The sequence below is a fragment of the Stegostoma tigrinum genome, chromosome 6, assembly GCF_030684315.1.
Source record: "Stegostoma tigrinum isolate sSteTig4 chromosome 6, sSteTig4.hap1, whole genome shotgun sequence".
Taxonomy (NCBI): Eukaryota; Metazoa; Chordata; class Chondrichthyes; order Orectolobiformes; family Stegostomatidae; genus Stegostoma; species Stegostoma tigrinum.
This window is the reverse complement of record NC_081359.1, coordinates 38,355,189-38,373,997: the sequence shown is the minus strand read 5'-3', so window position 1 is coordinate 38,373,997 and position 18,809 is coordinate 38,355,189.

Genomic DNA, 18,809 nt, shown 5'->3' with positions numbered 1-18,809 from the left:
GTCAATAAATTACATCAGAAAATTGAGAAGCTAGCTGAAAAACAACAGACTGACTGTAGTTAAATCAGGTAAATTGTTTATTTGATTGTCTTGACCATGGTATCGATCAATGTACCACTAAAATACTCCTCAGATGTATTAACCATGGTTTCTATTCATATTATTTAGGCTAAACTAACCAATGTTTAAGACCAGCTTAACTTTAGTTATGAACTTAGTGCAGAATGACAACAAAAATTAATGAACCAAAAATATATTTGGTATTTATAGAGAACAGCTCTCATAATGGTATGGGTATTAAGACAGTTTAAATTTTTAAAAACAGCATCCCTTGTACGATGGATCCTGATGTCTGTTCAAAGTGACTGCTGAGGCTGTTTAGGTGACGTTGAAAATTACACAGAATAACAAGTGTTTCAGAAAGTTCTGCATTGAATTATAATGGACAGTAGGGATGAGGTGTGTCTGCATTGGTTTCCTCCATGACCTCCTGTTTCGTCCCACAGGCCAAAGATGTGCAGATTTCGTAATTGCACATAATGTTAAAATGCCCATAGTGTCCCAGAATATTATTTTATGGGACATGCATAATCAATTTTTTTCGGTGACATTCCACATCTTTTATTAGGTTTGCTTCACAATGAAATGCCATTTGACTGTGACCAAGAGACCATAAGTAACAGGAACAGGTTAGGCCATTCAGGCCCTAGAGCCTACTCTGCCATTCAATAGGATTGTGACTGATTCAGCTTTCCTGACATCCAATTTTTGCCCTTTCCCCATAACAGTTGGTTCTCACTGTTGCCTTACAGAGCCAGGGGCCCAGGTTCAATTCCAGCCTCGGGCAACTGTATGTGTGGAGTTTGCATGTTTACCCTGTGTCTGCATGGGTTTCCTCCAGTTTCCCCCCACAATTCAAAGATGTGCAGATTTAGTAAATTGTCCACATTAAAATGCCCATAGTGCCTAGGAACATGGATTAACCATGGAAAATGCAGGGCTAAAAGGATAGGGTAGAGGGGTGTCCGGTCAAGATGCTTTTCAGAGCTGCTGTATGAATCGATGAGCTGAATAGTCTGCTCTCACACTGTAGGGATTCTATGATTACATAACCCTTGATCCTCCTGCTGATTGAGAATCTATTACAGCCTTAAATATAGATAAATAGAATTATAGATAGAATTTCTGCAGTGTGGAAACAGGCCCTTCAGCCCAACAAATCCATATCAACCCTCGGAGCATCCCACCCAGACTCTTTCCCCCTATAATCTAAATAATCTATACATCCCTGGACACTACGGGCAATTTTCCATGGCCATTCCACCTAGCCTGCTCACCTTTGGGCTGTGAGAGGAAACCACAACACCCGGAGAAAACCCACACAGACACGAGCAGAAAGCGCCTAAGCCACATAGACAGTTGCCCAAGGTAGATTCAGGTGGGTCCGTGGCACTGTGAGGCAGCAGTGCTAACCACTGAACCATCATGCCACCCTATAATGTATAGTAGGACTCTAGCCCCATGGCTCTCGATGACAATGAGTTCCAAAGATCCACAATCTGCAAGTGAAGAAATTCCTTCTCATCTCAGTCTTAAAATGGCACTGCTTTAAACTGAGATTACATATTTGCTCCTAGAGTCTCCCATGAACGGAAGCAATCTGTCAGCACATACCCTGCTGAGCCCCTTAAGAATTCTATGTTCCAATGAGATTACCTCTCATTCATCTTAACTCTCGTGAGTTTAGCCTTTTAATCTATTTTGCTTTTGCTCGCAAGACAAATCCTGGACAACAGGGATCATCTTAATGAACCTTTTTTGAACTGCTGCCAATTAAATGATCTTTCCTTAAATAAGGGGATCAAAACTGCTCACAAAACTCTAGATGCAGTCTCACTGGAGCTTTGCACAGTTGCTTTAAGATTTCCCTACTCTTATACTCCCCCCTTTAAAATAACCTATTGAATTAAAATGAACTTATCCAAATTTTTTTTTAATGTTGCTATTGTACCTGCCTCAACTACTTTCTGGCAGCCCCCTCAATATATGCACCGCTCTCTGCATGAAGAAGTTGTCCCTCAGTTCCATCTTATATTTTTCCTCTCTCACCTGAAACCTATGCCCTTTAGTTTTCAATTCCCCATCCCCAGGGGAAAAAAAAACTATATGCATTCATCCTATCTATGCCCCTCATTATTTGAAATGCCTCAAAAGATCAGCCCTCATTCTCCCATGTTCCAAGGAATAAAGTCCTGTCCTGACCAACCTGTCCCTATTATTCAGGCCTACTATTCCTGGCAACATCCTCCTAAATCTTCTTTGCAAACTTTCCAGTTTAACTTTGTCTTTCCTGTAATAGGGTAACCAAAACTGTACACAAATACTCCAAGTGCAGCCTCACCAATGACTTAAACAACTGTAACATAATGCCCCAACTCTTATATTCAATGCCCCGACCAACAAGGACCAGCGTGCTAAAAGCCTTCATTACCACCCTGTCCACCTGTGACACTGCTTTCAAAGAACTATGTTGCCCAAGATCCCTCTGTTCCACATCACTCTTCAAGCTCTTACCATTTACTGGATAAGTTCTATCTTGGTTTGACTTACCATCATGCAACCCCTCACACTTATCTGCACTGAATTGCATTTGCAAGTCCTCAGTCCACTTCCGCATCTGAACAAGATCCCTTTGTAACTTTTGATAACCTTTCTCGTTATCAACAGTACTTCCAAATCTTGTATCATCTGCAAATTTGCTAATCATGAATTTTACATGCACATCCAGATTATCTATGTGAATACCAAGTAACAAAAGTCCCAGCACCGAACCTTGTGGCACACCTCTAGTTACAGGTGACCAGTCCGAGAAACAACCTTCAACTATCACCCCCTGCTTTCTACCATTGAGCCAATTTTGAATCCAATTAGCTAGCTCTCCCTGGATTCCATGCGACCTAACCTTCATAACTAGTCTGCCTGTAGGACCTTGTCAAAGGCCTTACTAAAGTCCATATAGACAACATCCACTGCCCTAACCCCATCTATCCTCTTGGTTATCTCTGAAAAATTCTAAAAGATTTGTCAGACATGACTTCCCACACATGCTAACTATTCAAATGTTGATTAATCCTGTGTCTCAATATCCTCTCCAATAACTTGTCAGGCTCACTGGTCTATAGTTCCCTGGCTTGTCTTTGCTACCTTTCTTAAACAATAACACCACATTAGCCACCCTCCAGTCGTCTTGAACTTCAACTGTGGCTAAAACTGAAGCGAAAATCTCTGCAAGAACTTCTGCAATTCCTTCCTAACTCCCACAACATCAGCAGATGGACTTGATCAGGCCAGATTTATCCACCTTAATGCAATCTATGTCTGCAAATACCTTCTCTCTGATAATATATACGTGCTCCAAAACTTACCCACTTTTTTCCCTTATTTCCTTAGCAACCATGATTTTCTCCTCAGTAAATACTGACGAAAAATATTCATTAAAAATTTTCTCCATCATCTGTGACTCCACACCATGCTGATCTTTACGGGGACCTATTCCCTTCCTAGCCACTCTTTTACTCTTAATATAGCCATAGAATCTCTTGAGATTTCTTTAACCGTATTTGCCAGATACATCTCATATCCTCTTTTTGATCTTCTGATTTCCCTCCTAAGTGCATTGCTACACTTTTTATAGTCATTTAGGGATTTACTTGAGCCTGGCAGCTTAAATCCAATGTATACCTTCTGCTTTTTCCTGACCAGAGCCTCAATATTCTCATTAACCAGGGATCACTAAACCTGCCACCTTTTCCTTTCACCCTAATAGGGACACACTGTTCCTGGACTCTTGATATCGCATTTTAAAAAGTTTTCTATAGTCCAGTCATTCCTTTTCCTTCAGCCAAACTCACTTGACCTCTGTTAGATCCTGCCTAATGGCTCCAAATTTGGGCCTGCTTCAGTTTAGCATCTTAACTTGGGGGACCTGTCCTAACTTTTTCCATAATTTTATTAAAAGTAAGAGTTATGATCACTGGACCCAATGTGCTCTCTGACTGACACTTCAGTCACTTGCCCAACCTTATTTCCTAAGAGGAGGTCCACTGTTGCACCCTCCTTAGTATGGCCTTTCCATATTGATTTAGGAAACTTTCTTGGATACGCTTGACAAATTTCACCCCGCCTGAGTATTTTACATGCTGGGTGGCCCAATCAATATAAGGGAAGTTAAATCTTCCAACCAATACTACTCTATTATTCCTACAAGAATCTGCAATTTCTCTACACGTCCACTCCTCTATTATCTACTGGTGATTTGGGGGTCTATAACACAGTCCCAACAGACTGACAATCTCCTTCTTATTTCCATGTTCTAACCATAATGTCTGATTTGATGACCACTTAAGAATATCCTCGCTAAGCATTGTTGTTAAAACCTCCCTATTCAAAAGTGTGTAGGGAGCGCTGCCTGGTTTATTGTTTTTCAGCTCCCTGTTTCTAACACCACACTCATGTAGTGGAATGTGGTGCGGTGGAAAACACGGCAGGCAGATGCTTCAGAGGTAAAGAAAATTGTCATATTATTGAACAAAAAAGCAAAATTTAATATATTTACAGAAAACAAGAAAGTAAATAACAAAATTAAAAACCTGTCTATCTCTGACTGAGACCTGCCTCCTCGTTAGCTTTACCTTCAGTTAAGTGTTTCAGCTAAGACTTGATACAATGGTTAAACAGATACAGTGGGTGGCTATGACTTATGTTAACAGGTGAGAGAGGGAGAGAGAGAGAGAGAGAGAGAGAGAGACAGAGACAGAGACAGAGACAGAGACAGAGACAGAGAGAGACAGAGTACTGGCTGACCTGGAATCGTATTCTACTTCCCTTCTTGAGGAGTGTCCTGCATCTTTGGCCTTCCAAAACCCCACCTTCCCCAGTCTGAGACTAGCCACATTGTGTTAGAGAATCTTGATGATACTAGGCTCACCCCTGGTGTGAAAAGGTGATTTTGACTGGCTCTTGTCCATAGTCTCCACAAAGGGCCTTAAGTACCAGTAGTGGTACTTAGTCAGTCAGTCTAGTGGTGCCCCCTATGTGATTAGACGAATGCAACCAAACCGTTGAGTACCTTGGGTTTTCTTTCTTTTCTCATAGTCCTTGCGAGTGGGTTGTTGTCTTGGATGGTGATGGTTGTTGCTGATGTTGCCCTGGTTGGTGTCTTGTGTCTCTGGACATTGAACAGAGGCTCGTAGTTAGTTGCTGGTGTTCAGTGGTTGTGAGACCAGCTTTCCTCCACAAGTGGGGCCTGTTTCTCACTCAGACTCTCAAGCTCTCATCAGAGAGGCCACTTCAGAGCAGACACCATGTTGGAATTGGAGCGCCTTGCTGAAATAGCAGTGCTGGTGTCACAGGGCTGGTATCTCTCTCTTTCTCCTTCTCTCTGTCTTCTTTCCCTCTGCCATGCTGGGCTTGGGCTCTCAAGTTGTACCCAACTGCGGGCCTCTTAATCTCGTGCCAAATCTTTTGACCTTTTGTTCCTCCTCCAGGGCAGAATGGGCTTCCTGAGCACTGGAGAGGGTGTGAATGGTTTTTCAATTCAGGTAAATGGTTTAGATTGTTTTGGAATTTCCTGTCTTTCCCTTGAGTGGGTATTCATTCAGGTTTGAATAATGTTGTGAATGCCTTTACATCCATAGATAGAACAGGTTTGTAGGTAGCACAATGGTGTGGAATGTTGGATATTTCTGTGCCAGACCACTGGCTGGAAAATTATTTGGCTTTGCACCTTTGTAGGCTCCAGCAGGTCTGAAGTTGTTGAATTTGTTTTGTTTCCTGCAGCCTGGCTTCCATTGTTTAAGCTGGAGCATGAATTGAGGTCTTTGTTTTACTTCTGCAAACTAACTAGGGCGGCACGGTGGCTTAGTGGTTAGCACTGCAGCCTCACAGTGCCAGGGACCCGGGTTCAATTCACGCCTCGGGCGACTGTCTGTGTGGAGTTTGCACGTTCTCCCCATGTCTGCGTGGGTTTCCTCCGGCTGCTCCGGTTTCCTCCCACAGTCCAAAGATGAGCAGGTTAGGTGGACTGGCCATGCTAAATTGCCCGCAGTGTTCAGGGGTGTGTGGGTTATGGGGGCATGGGCCTGGGTGGGATGCTTCAAAGGGCAATGTGGACTTGTTGGGCCGAAGGGCCTGTTTCCACACTGTAGGGAATATAATCTAATCTAACCGCTGCTCCAGACATCTATTGTTAGGCTTATATATTTCCCAATCTGTCCCAGCCAGCCTTTTCTTGCCTCAGTTGCAGCCCATGGTTTCTGGAGTCCCAAAAGTTCAGTGAATTTAATCCAATGTCATTTCCAAAACTCCTGCCTTCAGAGGGTTTTAATTACAGGGTATATCAATAAACAAATGGGGATTTTTGCCCCACACTACAAGGGCAACTGCCCCTCCTCCCTTCCTCGTACTTAGATTATATATTCCCTACAGTGTGGAAACAGGACCTTTGGCCCAACAAGCCCACACTGACCCTTGGGGCATCCCACCCAGAACCATCCCTCTATAACCCACAAACCCCTGAACACACTACAGGCAATTTAGCATGGCCAATCCACCTAACCTGCACATCTTTGGACTTCCAAGGTCTCTTTGTTCATCTCAAAAATGAATAGAAAAAAGGTAGTGGTAAGCATACAGCAACACAAGAGGAGTGGAGAATTGATATTACATCACTATTCAAGGTTGAATGCTAGTCAGCTTATAGTTATTGGAAAATTATTCAAAATGATTGTCAAGACACATACTGTTTTGTTTGGAAGATCATGCGTTAACAAAGAAAAATCAGCATGAATTAACATTGTTAACTTATTTGTTGACATTCTGTGATGAGGCAATTTAGAAACCTGATCAATATGGTGAAAAAAATATATAGATGTAGACTTTTAGAATGCAAGAAACAAAATGCCACAGTGGAAACATATTAATAAGATGGAAAGCTATGGAATTAGTGGAAAATTTATGGTACGGATGCAACATTGGATCAGTGGCAGAAGCAAGAATGATTTGTACAAGGCTGAGAATTATTTGGTCGTTATGTTTTCCAAGTTTTTATTAACGACCCAGACATGGATATAGGAAGCAGCAATGTAAAGTTTACAAATGATTCAAAACTTGGCAAAAGTGTCATGATGAAGGTAATTGTAAACCTCGGGACCATGAAATGGGTTCAAAGCAACAATAAAATGTTCACTAGAAAAAAATGTACAACAATGGAAGGACAAAGACAATAAATAGCACAATTTCAAAATAAAATTATGGTGCAGGATTTTTAACTATCACTGTTTAGATCCCACCTGCAATATTGTTGCAAACCCTAGGAATTATATTTATCTGGGATCAGAGATTACAGTTATGAAGAATTGTAAAAGCTAAGGCTGTTGCCATTGAATTAGAGAAAGTTAAGAGGTAACTTGAAAGAGGTTTTCAAGATTATTAGAATTTTGGATGAAGTGGATATTAAGAGAAATTTTTGTTTTTAGAAAATGGGTCAATATCAAATAGATTCAAAATCAAAAGCTAATTTGTTTTGCAACGTCCAAACTGCATTTTTGGAGGGTTTTCACTGTGAGGAGTAAGAAGTTTTCTCACTATATCTTACCAAATTTCCTACATTAAGTTCTTATCCTGCCATGTTCAATTCTAGCCCCATCTTACCATATGCCATTTCCAAAGCAACTCACCACTCAGCAGAAAACTGTCAGAAGACTGGCATCCCTGACATTTGCCTTTTCTGTGAAATGCTGCCGTGCATATGGATGAGCACTGGTATTCCGATGCTGCCTTGTTTGCTCAAGGATACTTGCAGAACATGGTGAAAGAGGACAAAATGGCATTCCACTTCTCCAATAGGGACTTGAAAGTCCTCATCAAAAGAGTAATTGAAAGGAGAGCCATCCTGTTCCTGGAGAACAGGCAGTGAAATTTACTCCATCAGGCCCTGACAACCTGGCCTGAGTTCATTGCACAGATAATTGCCATATTCATAATGCAGACTGCCATAAGGAGGTCAATGACTCTCTCTGCTGTATCAGAACAAATAACATATTCCTTTATGCCACCTCAAGCTCATTTTTTTCTCTGCTACTGCACCCATCTCACAACAAATCTCGTGGTTTGCTACTTTCTCTATTGCCTGCAACATTTTCCCTTTCACCACAACCAGCTCTGCTAGCTCTCCTTGTTTCCTTGAAACATTTCACCACCTTTTGACAACCTGCCCCAGCAGTAACAGCTGTGCCATCTACTTTCATTTCATTCAATGCCTCCCTTTCCCTCATCACAAGAGAAGACTCCCCATAACAGGGCAAAGTGCAGCCATATGAGTGGGAGGGAATTTGATCTATGACTCATCACCTGCTTGAAGGAGTGAATCCTAGTTGTTGCAAGAGAAGACCAGGATTGATCCAGCAGGGATGCTGAGATATCCAAGGCCCGCCAACCATGTAAGTTACACCTTTCATTCCTATGTACTCTCATTGTAACACCATTGTCTGTCTCATACATTACATATCACTTCTAACTACTGACGAAGGTGATGCCTTCTTTAGTTTAAGTGTTGCAGGTTCAAATGGGATGCCCAAAAATTCAATGGAAAAAATGTTGATCTGCTCCTTTCGAGGGCACCTCCACCACCTCTGAGAGTAGGAGTATTGAAGGCTCCGAAGATGCATCAGTCGCGCTGATTCCTGCACCAGTACCAGCCCAGAGAGTAACAGCTGGGTGAGTACATCAGGCCTCAAAAAGTGGCAAAACAATCAGGTAAACATTTCGTTGTCACACCTCCACAGCTGGCTGAGGAAGAAATGCCTCAGGCCACGGTCTCTTGGGAATTGCCAGACACCAGGCACCAGATCAATCCCAGATGCAAGAGGACCCTGCAGAGTTGGCAATTAAGGGCTTCATGAACAATGGGAGAACAGGTACAGCAGGTCGGTATGTGGGACACAATGGTCTAACTGCTCGCTGTATCAATGAAACAAAGCATATAGACACAAGTGTCCCTAGGGTCACCCGACCGAACTTCCAACGCCAATCAGCTCCACAGCCCAGCCAGTGTGCTCTTACCCCCACTGCAAAAAGAGAGAGTATATAGAGACATGGTGGGAGGGAGATAAGGAAGGCGGCTTTGGTCTAACTGATGTCAATGGATTGGAACTGATATTGCACTATTGCATAAATGTTACTATTTTAACCATTAATCTTTCTCCGAGTAGGCAAGAATGCCTTGATCAAAGCATCAGATATCATTTCATGGACATAAACAAAGTCCCATGGATGGAGGTCCTTGTTGAGAGTTTGTTACATTATATGGAAGGAAGAGCAACAAGGCAGATTAAATGGCGCTGGATCATGCTGACATTTTGGGCCCTCCTTGTACAATAGGAATTGTTCAGTAATATCATTGGCAAGGAGATGTGACACAATGAGAGGTCAACATATAAAGGTGGCCAGGGAATAGGGATCATGCAGGTCTGTGCCATGTTTGAAATAACTCCATAGAGGCCGGTATGCATCACCAAATCACCATTTATTTTCATGTAGAAAGGCCTTGACCTTGATTGAGCTCCCTCAGAACCAGCTCTCAGAGTGAACAGGAAGTCTGACACTCCTGTTTTTATCTGTCAGCCAGGGCTCCCTAATTGGACCAGATTAAAAGCCTAATCTGGAACCTCATATTTTAAAAGCAGGTACGATAGTAACATTTAAGATGCACTTAGATAGGCACAAGAACAGTCAGAGAATAGAGAGATACAGATGGTGTGCAGACAGATGGGATTGGCTTAGAATGGCATTGTTGTTGACATAGACATAGCGCATTATACTATTCAATATTCGAGAAGGCCCACCTGGCTGACCTTGTTACAATCACTACAACGTACAACATGTGAATCCATGTGCAAAGCACATTGAATCCCATTGTGCACTTTGATTTCCAGTAAGGTGGAAGATGTCAGGGTGTGCTCCTAGAAGCATGCAATCTCTGCCCCAATGCATTGGTTCACCCTGAACATCCGCATTCCTTCCTGGTAGCCCTTCCTGTAATCACCATGGGTTTCACACTTCTCCAGATTCCCTAGTCAACCTGTCTACAAGAGCCTGCACCTGCCTAGCCTCCTCACCCAACACCTGGCCATGCACCATGTATTTTCATTAACTGCTCTCCTCCAACACCCCTCTGCCCAACCCCCCACTGCCATCCACTGGAGCGAGTGCACATTTGACTGTGGACTATTGCTGGCCTAGCTATTACAAGAACTGCCAGACCTACCACTGCAGTAGTAATCTTTCTTTATAATTTTCTTTGCTGGTGAGTTTCCAGGGAATTGATGTAAGCAAGGTGCATAGCTCAGCATCAGCAATGTCTTAAATCTACCAATTCTGCCTATTCCTTCTACTTGTTTGGAACTTTTAAATATTGTCGGTACAACTTATTGGGTAAAGGAAGTAATTGTTCAGAGAATGATTATTTACTCAGTTTTAGGATTAAACAACAATGGTGTGTACTATCCTGCTATTAAAATAACAGTGTTAAAGACAAATACAGCTATTAAGTTACTGATCAGCCTGCAGCTTTAGGGGTTTAAGAGATATCATTTGAGTTGTGAATCTCTTGTTGATTTACAATATTTCATCATGAACCTTGGGCAGAAAGCGTTCTGACCTTACCCTGCTCATTATTTTTAAAACTTGCTGGATGTACACTTTATTTGTCTATTTGCCCAAGAAAATTAAGTTTGGTTACTAAGAGAGTGAGTGTTTATTTAACAAAGTGATAATTGGTAATACAACACCAATCAACATCTCCCTCAATGACTGGGGTAACCTAAACAGTAAAACCTCATTCTGGTAGCTAGCTATTTATTCTTTGAGATTTTAGTATGTTACAAATATAGTATATTTTCCCACCTTTTCTTCCATATTTCCACTATTAATTTGGTCCTTCTTTGTCTCTCTCCATTTCTCTTTCTGCATCTGATTTGATTTTAATTCACCTCCAATTTACCCTTCCAGGTTTTACAGTAATAGGTGGCATTCTTTCCTTTGAGTCAGAAGCTCCAAGTTCATGTTTTCCCCTGGGAAGTAATGGCCAAGAAGGTGAATCAGTAAGACGGTTAGCAGAGGTTGATAATTGATCGGTGAAGTGGCGAGACCAGGATGTGTTTTCAGTTAACCACATGAAAAAAAGAAAGGAGATTGGAGCCTCAACCATCATGAACCATTAGTCAGGATATAACATGCAAGTAAAAGTGTAAAATGTCACAGTGACTTGGACCCTTTAGGGAGCAGTTGGCTGAACTGTTGGCTTAGACCAGATTGGTGTAAATGGCAATAGACTCAGGTCCAGCTGGGAAAAGTTCAGAGTAAGTCTCTTTGCCTTACCCATGATTGATGTAATGGTTCTGTTCACCAGGGAACTAAAGAAGAGAAGATGAATTTGTATCTTTTCTCAGTAGTTCCTTAGTTTTGTTTTCAAACTTAATTTTCTTTGGCTAATTAAGATATACTATTTGTCTTGCCACATGCTGAGATCCAAGATATTCCATTGTTCTCAAAACACCATTATTATAGTGAACTTCCAATAAACCACGATGGAAAAAATAATCAGCTTGAATATGGGAGAAAAATCTAACTGTATGCAGCACAGTGAGATTCCTCGAAGCAATATCCAGTTCAACAAAGTGATTTGCATTCTGCAACTGTGATTTGCATTCTGTTCAAGCCAAACAAATTACATCCAATGCCATGTGTCTACAGAGCTTTTCTAAGCCCTTATACAAGATTGTAACGGTGTTTTTTTTTACCTCTTGGCACAAGATTGTCAAAATTTAAAAAAATCAAATGTCAGGAGCCAAATTTATGCTTTCCAAATGTCTTGCATAAAGACAAAAAGTTGCTAACTAATCAAATCATTACTCTTGTTCTCCACATTTACTCTACTGATTTTATGCTCTGTTTTGGTGAACGCAGACATGTATTGTTGACCTTGGACCCTGGCTAAAGGAGATAACTCTTTTGGGATTACATTTATCCTGCATGATTTGGTCAGGCAGTATTCTCAAGGAGAGATGAAGGATCTCCTTAAAAATTGTGAGAAAAGTTCACCCTCAGGTCACACTTCATCAACCAGTACTGAGCATCATAATGTAACAACTGTCGAAGTGAGGATACAACTTCGTACTCTCTGTAGTTTCATTCATGATGTGCTGCATACAGCAAAGGCCTGAAGATGGGAAAGAGTCCAGAAAATAATAGATGGAGAGGAATAACGTTTCATCTAGTTCTGTCCAGGAGATCATATCCCTTAAAAAATGTTTTCACTGTTTGTCCCATTTATTTGTGACATATAAAATTCTTCTATAACTCACACAGCCTTTGCACGCTTAGATTAAAATTTAATGGTCAGGCAGGGGACTAGTTAACTAGCTGGAGAACCAGAGGCATCTCATGTTCATTACAGCAGTCATTTTAGGATTAAGCCTCAATCAGTCAGCTCAATGGTTAACAACATTGTTCAAAGCACCACAGCAGCAATTTCCTGTTGGAATTCCTGGTGTGGGGTCATTATCCCACTTGTGAGAGGAACCTGCCAGTAAGAAGCTTGCAGCTGTCTAGTTATCACCAGCACCACCATTGTCAGTGCTTCTGAAGACACCTGGTAGAAAGATGAGCAATAGGACTAAGTTAAGTGAGGTGAGTTTTTTGGGTCCATTCAGGGAAGTGCCAGTGGAGGAGAAAGGGTGTATTATCACAGGCTTGGGGAATGGATTCTCAAGGGGCCTACAATTTACACCAGTGACTGTAAGGTTTGGGTTAGGAATGCAGGTCTTAGGAGCATGAGTAGGATATTTAACCCTCTGAATTTGCTCCACGAATCAGTAAGAATATTATTGAAGTGATTTTGATTTCATCTCTCTTTTTCTGTCTGCTTCTTGAAATCCCCTAGCTATCCAAAATCTATCTAATGCAATTCTGAATAATTTCAATGACTCAGTCTCAAATATATTCTGAGGAGAATAATTCCACCATCTAACAAATATATTCTCATCTCCTTCATCCTTATCCCTAATTCTAGTTTTCCTACAGGAGGGAATCCGTTCACATCATTCAGTCCCTTCACGAACTTTTATATTTCAATAAGATCTTCTTTCATTATTCAAACCTCCAATTGTTAAAGGCTTAAACTAATCAACCTTTACTCAAAAGATAATTCCTTCATGTCCAAAATCCCTTCTCTGAACTGCTTCAGATGAAGTTACATCCTTTTACAAATACAGAAACCAAAATTGGACACAATCGTCCCCCTTATGGTGGTCTTATCAAGGACTTAAACTACTGCAGATAATATTCCTTCCTCCTATATTCCATCCCCCTTGCAATCTATGCAAACGTCCAATTTGCCTTCCAGGTCACTTACATAGCTGCAAACTTACATGTTGTGATTCATGTACCTGACCACTCAAATTCCTCAGAGCCTCTGAGTTCTACAAACGCTTTTAATTCTTCTGCCAAAGTAAACAACTTCACATGTTCCCATATTACATTCCATAAGACAATTTTATTCCCATTGACTTGATCTATCTATGCCCCTTTGCAGATTTTCTACATTCCTTGACAATTTAACTATTTGCCTGTCTATATGGTAGAATCAAAATCAGCTATCATACATTGAGTACACATCTAAGTAATTTGTATAAATTATATATAGGGGAAGGCATTTGCACTGACATCTGTAACACTCAGTTGATGACAAATTGTCAACATAAAAATTAAATAAAAGACATTTATCCCTACTCTCTGCTCCCTGTCTGCTAACTAAACTATTTTCCCAGTTAAAATGTTACCATGTACTCTTGTTTTATGTTGTAAACTGTAACAAATAATTTTGGAAATCCACGTGTTTTACATTTATGTGCCTTCCTTTCTCCCAATTACTTGTCACACAAAATTCCTAATGGATTGGAAACATGATTTTCCTTTCACAAAATGATGCTGACTTTGGCTGATCATGTTGTGATTTTCTAAGTATCCATGCAATATCCTTTGAAATAGACTTGAGCAGTTTTCTTTGATAGATGTTAGGATATTTGACCTATAGTGCCCTGTTTTCTGTGTCCCTCTCTTCTTGAATCAAGTTGTTATAATAGCTATTTTCCGCTCTGCAGGGACACTTCCAAAACCCAAGGGATTTTGCAATATTACAGCCAATGCATCTATGATCACTAGAGCTACTTATTTAATGGTCCTAGGGACTTCTCAAAATTTAGATATTATCATTTTTCTCGCATCTTTTCTCGGCTGATGTTGGAGATTAAGAAACAAGCCCAATCAGGCTACTTGGTAGTCTGCCTCTATGGTGTGGGCAACAAAATAAGCCCCATACATAATCATTAAGTCATTGTCCAAAATCTTTCCCTCTCCAAGCTTAACTGAGGATGAGTCTGGAATGTATTAGGTCTCCATTTCTGTCCCATTACATGGAAGTCTCTCCTTCAATTTCAAAACTATTCCTAAGCATTGAATTCTATGCTGACAATACATAATAGGAACTCAGGTGCTTACTTGACATGGTTTTAATTCCTTAATAAACAGATAAAACATGTGCTTCATGCCATATAGTAAGCCCTAATTGTTGTCTGCCACTTGAAATTAGTACTCAACCAACTATTTATGCAAATTGGGAACCTTATTCAAACTGAATTTTGAGCAATCACTTCATAAGCCAAACATTGTGGTCTGTTTGTTTTTTGGCAGAACTTTACCTGCCTGAAGCAGCCACAAAAATAATAGCTTCAAATTTCTCACTCACTCAACAGACCTTTAAAATGGCAGAACCATAAGATCATTAGATGTACAAGAGGAAGTAAGCCATTTAGTCAACCCAGCCTGGTCCATCATTCAATGAGATCATAGCTGATCTGATTATCGCCAAGTCCACTTGTTTATTTCAGCCTTAAATATACTGAATTACCAAGCATCCCCAGAACTGCCTGGACTCACAATGTTCTGAAGGAATAAATTCCTCACCATCCCTGTCCAAGTTTCCATCTAGTTTTGAGGTGTTCAGGTTAATATTGTAATCAGATGGCTTTTGGGGCACTTGACCTAGAACTGACTGAACAAATTGAATGATAGGATTTTTAAGTGAAGTTGGCTAAGAGTCTGTCAAATATATTCTCTGCAGAACACAAACAAGATGTAGACTTGATTAGGCCACTTCACAAGGGTCTTAATAAGAGCCCTCCAACACAAATATGCATTAGTGGACACAAATGATACATCGAGACAAAGGGTGAATTTTTATTTGAACCCTTTCACAGACCAAACGGCATCTGCTCTGAGTCATCTATACCATAAATAGAGGCAGGAGTGCAACTGATTGAAAGTGCTGTTGTTACTCATGGAATAGAATACTGAAATTCTCTCTAAGGATTAAGGACTAGACTTTGAATGAGGAGTTTGACAACTTTGTGGAAATGTGCCAGAAAAGTATATAACCTTGAATTTGGCCTTGGGAAGGCAGCAGAAACTCCACCAGCAGAGATGCTATACCCAAGATGGAAGTACGTTGTACCTAAAGAGTTTACCTATGATGCAAGGTACACTTCTGCAGAGGAAAACACAGAGCGAAACAAAGAACAAGACTATTGAACCTCACAAGCTTCAGCAGTCCAACCTAAGCTCAAGTAGACACAGGAAGTACATCGGGAGAAGCTGGAACAATCTGTAATGAATTGTTGAGTGTCTTCCTTGTTTAAACTATTTATTCAGTAAAAGTTGTAATTATTTAATTAGTTTTCTGACCTGTGTTTGTTGGTTGGCATCTTTACTACAAGATACCTGGATAAATGTGTTTAAGTGACATAATGGTTGAAGTATTTGCATATATGCATTTTGCATACGAGAAAGTCCAGTCTGAGTTTGTGTGGGTTATTGTCTAGTTTCAATATGTTTGAGTTAATGTGCAGTTGGAGTGTGTCCATATCACGGCCCAGTTTCACTGTGTTCAGGTTAATGTCCAGTCAATTTTGTCCAGGATACTGACCAATTTGAATGTATTCATGTTGACATCTAAACTGCTTCTGCCACCTTCCTGCCATGCTCGCATGTGTTCAAGTTAATACCCAGACTAAGTATTTCCAGATTAGTGTCCACTTTCAGTGTATTCTGGTCGATATCCAGACTCACCATCCTGAATTACTAGCAAAACGTGTGGAGCTGGAAAAGCACAACAGTCAGTCAGCATCCAAGGAGCAGGAAAGTCAACATTTTGGGTCAGAACACTTTTTGAGGACTGGGGAGGGGGCGGGAAGCCCAGAAATAAAAGGAGGGAGGGACCTGGGGCTGGGGGGAGGGTAGGTGAGATTGAGATAGTTTAATGAAGGTCAGGAGTTATTGTAGTTGGTCAGTGGAAAAGGTGGAGCAGATGAGTGAGTGGCAAAATAGAGTGGAGTGATTTTGAAGATGGTGTTGCAGACAGGGGGTTGTTTTAATTGGTCAGCAGGAAGGCCAGAGTGGAAAGGTGAGTCTAAAGATGGACAGGTTGGGGGATGAGAGATTGTAATGCTGCTGAGATCAACATTCAGGCCATTGGGCTATAAGCTCCCAAGGCAAAACATCAGGCGTTGTTCCTCCAGTTTGTGTTTGGCCTCACTCTGACAGCGGAGGAGGCCAAATATGGAGGCGTCATCCAGGGAGTGGGAGAGGGAGTTAAAGGGGATAGCAACTGAAATGTCAGGCTGGTTTGTGCATGCAGAGTGGAGATGCTCCAGAAACTGGTCCCCAAGTTTGTGTTTGGTCTCCTGAATATAGTGGAGATCACGTCAGAAGCAACGGATACAGTAGATGAGGTTAGATGAAGTTCAGGTGAATCTCTGCCGTATTTGGAAGGAATGTTTAGGATTTGGATAGAGGTGAAAGGAGAGGAGTTGGGGCAGTATAGCACCTCCTGGGGTTAAAGGGAGGGGTAATGGGTGTAGTGGAGGGATTGGTGGGGAGTGTGGATCTGACGAGGGAGTCGCAGAGTGAATGGTTCCTGAAGAAAGTGGGCAGGAATGGGGAGGGAAAATCTTCTTGGAGTTGGGGTCTGATTGTAGATTGTGGAAATGTCAGAGGGTGATGCATGGAAACATAGAAGACAGCAGCAGGTGGAGGCCATTTGGCCCTTCAAGCCAGCTCCACCATCCTATATGATCATGGCTGATTGTCCAACTCAACAGCCTAATCCTGCTTTCTCCCCATAATCCTTGATTCCATTCATCCCACATGCTATATCTAGTTGCATCTTGAATACATTCAGTGTTTTGGCATGAAATATGTCTTGTGGTAGGTGGTTGGGTTGTATGTGAGGGCTAAGGGGACTCTATCCATATTGTTGTTGGGGCAGAGGGTTTGAGTGCAGAAGCATAGGAAATAGGGGAGGTGTAGTCGAGGGCATCCTTAATAATAGAGGAGGGGAAAACTATGGCCCCCAAAGTAGGAAGATACCTGGGAAGACCTAGAGTAGAATGCCCCATCCTATGAGTAGATGCAGAAGAAAGGGAGGATTTGTGAGTATGGGATAACATTTTTACAGAAGCGTGGGTGAGAGGAGGTGTAGTCGAGATAATTGTGGGAGCCAGTAGGTTTGAAATGTATATCAGTCATAAGTCAGCTGCTGGAGATGGAAGCAGAGAGGTCCAAGAAGGGGACAGAGGCGTCAAAAATGGCCCTGATGAATTTGAGGGCATGGGAGATGATGTTGGCAAAGTTGATGAACTGTTTGAGCTCCTTGTGGGAGCATAAGGCAGCACCTATATACTTGTTGATAAAGCAGAGAAAGGGGTGGGGGATGGTACCTGTGTAGTTGTTGAAGAAGGACTGTTCCACAAATCTGACAAAGAGGCAAGCATAGAACAGAGCCATGTGCATGCCTGTAGCCATCCCTTTGATTTGTAGGAACTTGAAGCAATCAAAGGAAAAGTTGTTAAGGAAGAGGACCAGTTCCACAAAGTGAATGAGAGTGCCGGTAGAGGTGGATTGGGTATGTTTACAGGAGAGGAAGGAGCATGGGCTTTTAGGCCATCTCGTGTGGGATGCAAGTGTACAGGGGCTGAATGCCCATGGATTTAAATTTTGGAAAAGGTGGACGGCGTGACATGCGTCTCAAATGTCAGTGGAGAGTTTCTGGACCAAAGGTGAAAGAATGGAGTTGAGGTAACAGGAGATAAACTCAGTGAGGCAGGAGCAAGCAGAGACAATGTGTCAACCAGGGCAGTCAGCTTTATGGATCTTGGATAGGAGATAGGAACAGGCAGTGTGAAGTTGGGGAACTATCATGGTGGAGGCTGAGTTCAGGAGATCTCCCAAGGTGATGAGGTTGTTGACAGCCTGAGAGGTGACAGTTTGGTGTTCAGAGGTGGGGTTGAGATCAAGGAGATGGTAGGAGGAGGTGTCGGAGAGTTGGCATCTGGCATCAGTGATGTAGAGGTCTGTTTGGCATACTACCACCTTGCTTACCTCTTTGCAGTAGGTTTCGTGGAGAGGTTGAGATTGGAGTGAAGGGAACAGAGTGCTGTGTGTTCCAATGGGGAGAGATTGGAGTAGGCAAGAGGAGTGGAAAGATTCAAGCAATTAATATCATGGCAACAGTTGTAGATTAAGAAGTTGAACAGATTAAATCAGGTCACAGAGTTGGTGATGAAGAAGTTATTCTCCTGTCTTTCATCCCTACCACCGTGACTTGACATAAACTGTCCAACTTTTCTCCCATCTAT